Here is an 8,367-nt window from a genome sequence, read left to right as displayed (position 1 = left end):
GTCCCTGAGGCCTGGAGGGATAGCAGCCTCCATCTGCCTACTAGGGATTTTCTCATAAATCTCCATTTTTATCTTTCAAAGTCATTCCTGTTTTGCATTCCATTCTATGATACATTTTTATCTTAATGAAAAATGAAATTAAAGAGGACTCTTCTGGGGGAAAAAAATCCCTACTGCCCCACTTGTGGCCTTGAAAACCCTCTGGATCCCAAGCTGGAGAAGCATGGAATTGCCAAGTGTAAAATTGAGAAATCATAGCTATAATTAATCTGGAAAAGAAGAGATAGCGCCCTCCTACCTAGCTGGAATATCTTTTTATTTGAGGTTCTGTGACTCTGAAAAGCATTACATGGGGTTGGGGTTAAGTGTGTGGAAATGCCTGAGGACATTTTGTTTTGTGTAAAATGTCTACAGTGTCTTTGTTTCCGTTTTAAAAAGAAAAATTAAAGCTGGGAATGGTGGTGCATGCCTTGTTATTGTCCTGTAATCTCCGGGAAGCAGAGACAGGGATTGCAAATTGGAGCCTAGTTTGGACAATTTAGTGAGTGAGACCCTGCCTTTCTTACTTTTCCCTTCTTGCTGAGACAAAATACTTGACACCCAAAGTTAAAGGAGGAAAGGTTTATTTAGCTCACAGTTTGTAAGTTTTAATTCATTATCGGCTGGCACCAGGTAAGTGTGGCACATGGCAGAGAGGCAACAGTTTGTGGAGGTGGAAGACAGCAGAAGCAAGCGAGGGCCCTTAACAGCATCTTTCTGCCCCTTTTATCTTACTCAGACTTAGTGCAGGTAGCACTTATACCCTTGATCCCTGAGCATTGCACCGTGAATCAGTTCCAGCCTCACACACTAGATCCAGCCACCTTTGAAAAAGCCCCACCCATGACTGCATGAGGCTTTGGGAGGACATGACAGACCCCGTCTCAAAATTAAGTCAAAAGAAAATAGGTTGTAGCTCAGTGCAAAGGCCCTGGGTTCAAGGCAATCCCCAGTACTCCCCCCAAACAGAAGGCTATCTTTAATATTTTTTCTCTGACCTCCTCCCACTTTTGCTCTTACTGTCACTTTATCACCCAGACTTTCTCTCACTGGCTCATTTTTCTGTTCTTAAAAGTAGTTCCAGGCATTTTTCCTTCGGGAAGTTTATTTTGCAGTTAAAGTAGTTAATGCCATGGGGTCCCGTGCACCCTTTGCCACCCATACACATGACCTTTTCTGTAACACCCTCCTTACCTGACTTAAAAAAAGTCACCCCTCTTCGTCACGCTGCCAGCGGCACGCACTTGGGGAACAGCACATGTGGATGCGCTCCTGACCTTCCTTAAGCTAAGTGGTTGTAATTAGGCACTGCAGAGGATGTGCACTCGCTAAGTGTGTCATTCACTGTGGCACAGTGCCAAGAGCTGTGTGCTGTCAGCAGCCTGAAGGGCGCGTCCCAGAGTGGTTGGGGCTCATTTTCCACATTGGCAGTCACTGCTCTTAGCAGGGCAGAAGTGAGTCGAGAAGGTCCCTCTGGAAGGGATTCTGGAGCTGGCTGTGGGGTAGGAAGGCCCCTCCCCTCCCCAGCCGTTGGAAGAACTATTTGATGTCCCTTGCTTGGAGTGAGGGGGACTCTTGCCTCCTTTGAAAGATGGGGTCCCCGCTCCTGTTTCTGCCTGGGAAGTTGCTCCCTGTCCTGCCCCAGGCTGGCTCTGCCTGCAGCTGTGCTGACGAGGCTGCTGTCACCCCTTGGAAGACTTCCCGATCATGGGCCCAGCCTGTATCCAGGCGGGGGTCGCTTACCCTCCTGGTGACTGCTGAAGCTCCTGGACTGACTTCTCTGCTCCCTTTATCACTACATTGACATTGTCTAAAGATGCCCTCACCTGCTGCCATGTATAACCCATTCTTTATTTTGATTTTTGAGGCGGGGTTGCTGTGTAATCGAGGTTGGCCTTGAACCCGTGGTCCTCCAGTTACTTCTAGGTGGGATTCCGAAGCTGGCAGCACATTATTCACTGCGGCTCATTCCCCTGCCACTGCCTCTGGCATCTGGGCTGCAGGGTGAGAGGATGGTGTGCAGTAGAGCCTCTGGCTGGCCTGTGATGGACGCCGAAGAACCCTTTGCTGTTTTAAGCCATTGGTTGAGATTTGGGGTTGTTAGCGGCTGCTTTTTAACCTGTCGTATCCTGACACAGGTTAAGGTGCTCTATTTCAATTTTGGATTCTTCGCTCTCTGTTATCATCTGGGCAACTGGGGTCGTGGAGGTGGCAGCGGTGTTAGAGATCTGTGGTTTTCTTTTGATTGTTGGAGTAATAATGGTGAGGAGAATGGTGATTAAAGTGGTTTGGAGTTCAGGGGTGTTAAGGAGAGTCCTCAAGATAAAGCAGTTCTGTCCAAAGTGCCAGTAGTATCTGTGAGAAATACTGATGAGGAATCGTAACCATTGGCTTTATATTTCCTATTTGCTGACCTCCCCGGAGGAGGAAATAAACCAGTGCTCCCTAAGTGGCTTGGTTCATTTCATTCCTAGGATCTTTGCCAGAGTTCCAGTTCACTGGCTGCATATCTGCCATTGAATAGCTCTTCTAAGCCTGTACAAACACGAATGCGTTTCTTCTCACCGACATTTTCTCTTTTAAAAATAAGTTACTCTTTGGGGCTTCTTAAGCATAGCCATTTGTATAGTCCACCTTTCACCACTGTCTCCAAACATTTCCATCGGGGTAGATCCATTAAATAGTAATGCCCTATATACCCCAAACCTTTATCCTATTTTCTGAGAATGACTATTTTGCACATAATATATATATATATATATGTGTGTGTGTGTGTGTGTGTGTGTGTGTGTGTGAGTGAAATAATTTTTGTCCTTTTTGTCCTTTTGTGACCAGCTCATTTCACTTTCTATCGTGTTTTCTTTTTTTCTCACTGGGGATTGAACTCTGGCTCTTGCGAGGTAGGTGGCAGAGCCACTGAGCCAAATCTCCAGCCCTCCATCGTGTTTTCAAGTGTCATCCATGTTGTAGCATGTCAGAATTTTGTTCCTTTTTAAGGCCAAATAATACTCTGTAGGTACATATCACTTTTTAATCCATTCATCTGTCAGAGGACATTGTGGTGGTTTCCTCCTCTTGGGTGTTGTGAGTAATGCCTTGGCATACAATGAGTAAACCTTGGTGCCCAGATATCTGTAGGAGTTTCTCCTTTCTGTTCTTTTGATTTTCTACCTGAAAGTGCATTTGTAGATACATGAGGTAATACAAAATTGGGATTTTTGAGAAATCATTATACTGTTTAGCACAGTAGTTGTATCATTTTATGTTCTCACCAGCACTGAACAAGATTTTTCTCATCTCTTTGCCACCAGTAGTTTGTCTTTTTTTTTTTTTTGCAGGCCATTCTACATGTGATGTGGAATCTCATTGTGGTTTTCATTTGCATTTCCTTGATGATTATTGATGTTAAGTATCTTTTCATGTGCTCATTGGCCAACTGTATAATGGTTTTGAAGGAATGTTGATATAAATTTGTGCATTTTTTAAATTTGATTTTTTAATTATTTTAATTTTGTGTGTGTTCGGAATTAAACCCAAGGCCTCGCACATGGTAGGCAATCACTTTGTCACTTGAGCTATGCCCTCAGCCTTTCTTTTTTGAGAGACATGGTCTTGCTAAGTTTCCTAGGCTGGCCTTGAACTTTAATCCTACCTCAGCCTCCTGAGTAGCTGGGGTTACAAGTGTGTACTACCATGTCTGGCTGCCGGTTAATGAAGATTTTGGTAGTTAAGTTCTTTATATATTCTGGATATTAATCCCTTACCAGATGTATGATTTGCAAATGTTTTCTATCAGTTTTCTTTTTGCTGTATAGTGTTCTTTGCATACACATTTCAATTTTGATGAAGTTCAGTTCATCCTATTTGTTGTTGTTGTTGATATATACAGGAAATCAATGCCAAATCCAATGTCAAGAAGCTTTTCCCTTGTTTTCTTCTAAGAGTTTTATAGTTTTAGCTCGCTTGCTCTTTCTTACTTTTTCTTGGTTTATTTTTAAAAAATTAATTTTATTGGTACATTTTAGATGTACAATATAATGACATTCATCATTGGGGATTTGTATCTTTGCATAATATATCTAGATTCTTATTTTTTTCCCATCCCCCTGCCCTCCCTTCAACCCCTTCACACCTAAAAAATGATTCCATTTTTTCATTTTCTCATGTTTTGAGACAGTGTTTGTCATGTAGTTCAGGCTGGCCTTAAACTTTGGTGTGTAGCCAGGTTGGCCTTGAATTTGCAGTGATCTTCCCGACTCAGCCTCTCGATTGTGGGATTATAGAGATGACTCACCGTGCCCAGCCATAGTTCTTATATTTTAGTTCTTATATTTATCTTTTAGTTCTTATATTTAGGTCTTCTATTTATAATGTTTTCATAGCTGGTTTAAGGTAAGGGCCAACTTTAGTCTCCTGCAAAATGTACATATATGCTGTTTTCCCATCACTCTTGGTTGAAAAGAATCTTTTCTTCATTTAATGGTCTTGCTGCTTTTGTCACAAATCACGTGACTACATATACAAAGGGTTATGTCTGTCTTCATGTCGGGACCATACTGGTTTGATTGTGCAGTTTTGTGGTAAGTACTGAAGTCAGGAAGTGTGAGATATCTAATGCTGCAGTATTCTCCCACTCCAAGATTGTTGAGGTCATTTAGAATCCCTTGAGGTTCCATATGCATTTTAGGTTGGAGTCACTGCTGGGATTTTGATAGGAAGTTCATTGACGCCATAGACTGTTTTGGTTTTGGGTAATATGACCATCCTAACAGTATTATCTTTCAATTCGTAACATGGAGTTTCTTTCCATTTGTTATGTCGTCCTTAATTTTTCAGTGATGTTTTGTAGTTTTCAGTATGTGAGACTTTTGTCATTGGATAAATTTATTCCTAAGTATTTTATTCTTATGGACCTCATTGTAAATGGAATTTTAAAATTTACTTTTCAGATAATGTAGAACAGGAGCTGAATTTTGTGTCGATTTTATGTCCTGTGGTGGTGTTGAATTTGTTAATTAGCTCTAACTACCTTCTTGTGGAATCTCTAGGATTCTGTATGTATACAGTTGTGTCATTTCCTCACTGATGAATTTTAATTTGTCCATTCCAAGACAAATGTTTGTTGTGTCTTTCTTAACTGATTGTTCTGGCTAGAGCTTCCAGTACTGTATTGAACAGAAATCGTGAAAGTGGACTTGTTTCTGATCATAGGGAAAGAGTTTTCGGTCTTTCAGTTACCACTGAGTATGGGAGTTCTGGGCTAAATGATGGTGAAGTTTCTTCCTCCTTTCTTATTGAGTATTTTTAATTATGAAAGGGTACTGAATTTTGTCATTTTTTTTTCCTGTATCAATTGAGATGCTTATTTTTTTCTTTAGTATGACATACACATATTAATTGCTTTTTATATTTTGAGCCCTCTCGAATGTCAGAAATAAATTCTACTTGGTCATCCATCTTGTACAATCCTTTTGCTGTACTGTCAAATTTGACTTGTTGGTCTTTTCTGTTGAGGACTTTTGTGTCAGTATTCATAAAAGATACTGCTCTATAGTTTTCTCCTACAATATCTGGCTTTCATGTCAAGAGTAAAGTTAGCCTCATAGAAATTAGGAAATGTTCCTTTCTCTTCAGCTTTCTTGTAATAGTTTGAGGGAGAATGGTGTTCTTTAAATGTTTGATGACGTTCACTAGTGAGGCCATACTGTTGATTACTAATAATTGATTACTAATTCAAATCCTGAGTAACTGTAGGTCTATTCGGATCTTCTCTCTTTCTTCCTGTCCTGTCCTGTCCTGTCCTGTTCTTTTTTTTTTTTTTTTTTTTTTTAATCAGGCATTGCACAGCAGGCACCGGAACCACTGAGCTAAATCCCTGGCCCTTGGATCTTCTCTTTCTTAATAATGCTTCTCAGTCTTGGTAGGTTGTATATCCGTTTAATCTATGTAATCTAATTTGTTAACATAGTGTCATTTATAGTACTTTTAAAAAATTCTTTTACTTCTGTAAGATTGGTAGTATTGTTCTGTCTCATTTCCTAGTAGTAGTTTGAGTTTCTTTTCTTAGTGTAGCTGAAAGTTTAATTTTGTTAATATTTTAAAAGAAATTACTTTCACTTTTACTGTTTTTTTCTTCGTTAGTCTATTTTCTCCTGTGATTTTCTAAAAAATTTTCTTCTTTTTGCTAGCTTTAGGGTTAGTGTTTTTTTTTTTTGTATATCTAAAGTTAATCTGAGCACTTTTTTCTTTTAATATAAGCATTTACAGTTGTAAATTTCCCTCTCAGCGTAGCACTTTTGCTATATCCCATATTTTGTCAGGACATTTGTTTGGTATTTTGTGTATATGCTGCCGAAGCGAGGACAGTGTTTGGTACGTTTTGTTTCCATTTACCTTACATGTTGAATATTACTTACCCAAATTGCTTGGTAACAAAAGGTATTTTGGAATATTTGCATATGCATAAAGAGATATCTTAAGGATAGGGCCCAAATCTAAACGTGAAATTCATTTTTATTTTATTTTATTTTTTATTTTTATTTTTTTGTTGTTGTTACCGGGGATTGAACTCGGGTCCTTGTGCTTGCAAGGCAGGCCACCGAACCGCTGAGCTAAATCCCCAACCCCATTTTTATTTTATATATACTATATGCACATAATCAGAAAGTAATTTAATACATATTTTAAATAATTTTGTGCATGAAGCAAAGTTTAATGGTGTGGGATTTTCCACTTGTAGTGCCATTTTGGCCCTCAAAGTTTCAAATTCTGGAACATTTTGGATTTCATATTTTTTTATTAGGGTTACTCAACCTGTACTTTCAGGTTGCTCTTGTGATTTCTTCTCAGACTCATTGGTTGAGTGTATTGTTTAATTTTCACATTATTTTGATTTTGTTTTCCTGGTACTGGGGATTAAACTCAGGGCCTCACGCTAGCCAGGCAGGCGTGGCACCACTGAGCTAAATCCCTGGCCTCTCCACATTATTTTGAACTTTCCAGTTTCCCTTCTGTTGATTTCTAGTTTCATTCTGTGGATCAGGAAAGATAGTATGTGTGATGTCAGTCATTTAAATGTACTCATACTTGTTTTTGTGGTTTAATATACAGTTTGTGTTGCATGATTCTCTGTACTTGAGGAAAATGTGTATTTTGCTGTTGGATGGAGATATATGTCTATTAGTTGGTTTGCTTGATTGTGTTAAGTTCTCTGTGTCCTTATAGCTGTTTGGTGGTTGTTATTGACAGTGAAGTGCTGAAGTCTGTTATAAAACTGTTTCTTCAGTTCTATCAGTGTTTGCTTCATGTATTTTGGAGCTTTGACTTTTTTGGTGCATATATTGAAAAATGTTCCATCTTTTTGGTGAATTAACCCTTTTATCCATCAGTAATGCCTTCATATTTCACAGCAGCTGTTCATTTAACATTTGTCTGCTTTTAGTCCTACTATCTCTTTTTCCATCCTTCCACGTTTTTTCATGAAGTCCAGTTTGTATATTTTTTGCATTTTGTTACTTGTGCTTCTTTGTTATGTTGAGCTCAGATTTTTTTTTGATTGAAGTAAGTGCTAAATACTAGTTATTACCTAGTTACTGAAAAACTGAAAATTGTCCTGAATAGCTGTTTAGGAACTTTCTTGCAGGGCTGGCTATTAATGAGCTTTGTGTCTTTGAGTAAGTTTATCTTTTTTTTTTTTTTAACGTGAGAGATGTGTCAGTTTATGGATGAGATTCCATTGCAATCTGGTAATCTTTGATCTTACGATTCTCTTAATTGCAAGTAGTAACTGACATAACTCTGCCAATCTGCATTTTTTTTCCTGGCTGTACTGAAATCTCACTGTATATGCTCTTACTGCAGAAAATCAGTTGTCCCATTTTAGATGTCACTAAAATTTAGATATGATTAAATTGTGTATTCCTTTGAAGTTCTACAGTGATTGAAGACTTGGTGTCCCTGTTGGGAGGTGGTGGAACCTTGGGGAGGTGATTCCTGGTTGATGGCCCTCAAGTCCGTGGAGTTGTGTCCCCAGAAGGAACTGGAGATCCCGGGCTCTCTCTGGCTTCTCGTTCTTCATTGTAAGCTTTTCCACACATATGAACCTCCTCTACAGGGCGTCTGCTTGCTGTGACACAGGCTTCAGCATTGTCACCTGTCATGGACTCCATCCAGGGCCAGAGTCTCTGCCATGCTCTGGACTTTTTATTAATCTGTGAGCTAAAATAATAGCTCTTTAGTTTTATGTAGTCTCCTTAAGTATTTTGTTGTAGTGATGCAAAGCTGACTACTACAGATGTATGTGACTGTTCTAGTTAGCTTTTCCTTGGC

Source organism: Fukomys damarensis, unplaced genomic scaffold (genome assembly GCF_012274545.1).
Source record: "Fukomys damarensis isolate Sample0158 unplaced genomic scaffold, DMR_v1.0_HiC HiC_scaffold_4, whole genome shotgun sequence".
NCBI lineage: Eukaryota > Metazoa > Chordata > Mammalia > Rodentia > Bathyergidae > Fukomys > Fukomys damarensis.
This window is presented reverse-complemented; position numbering follows the sequence as displayed.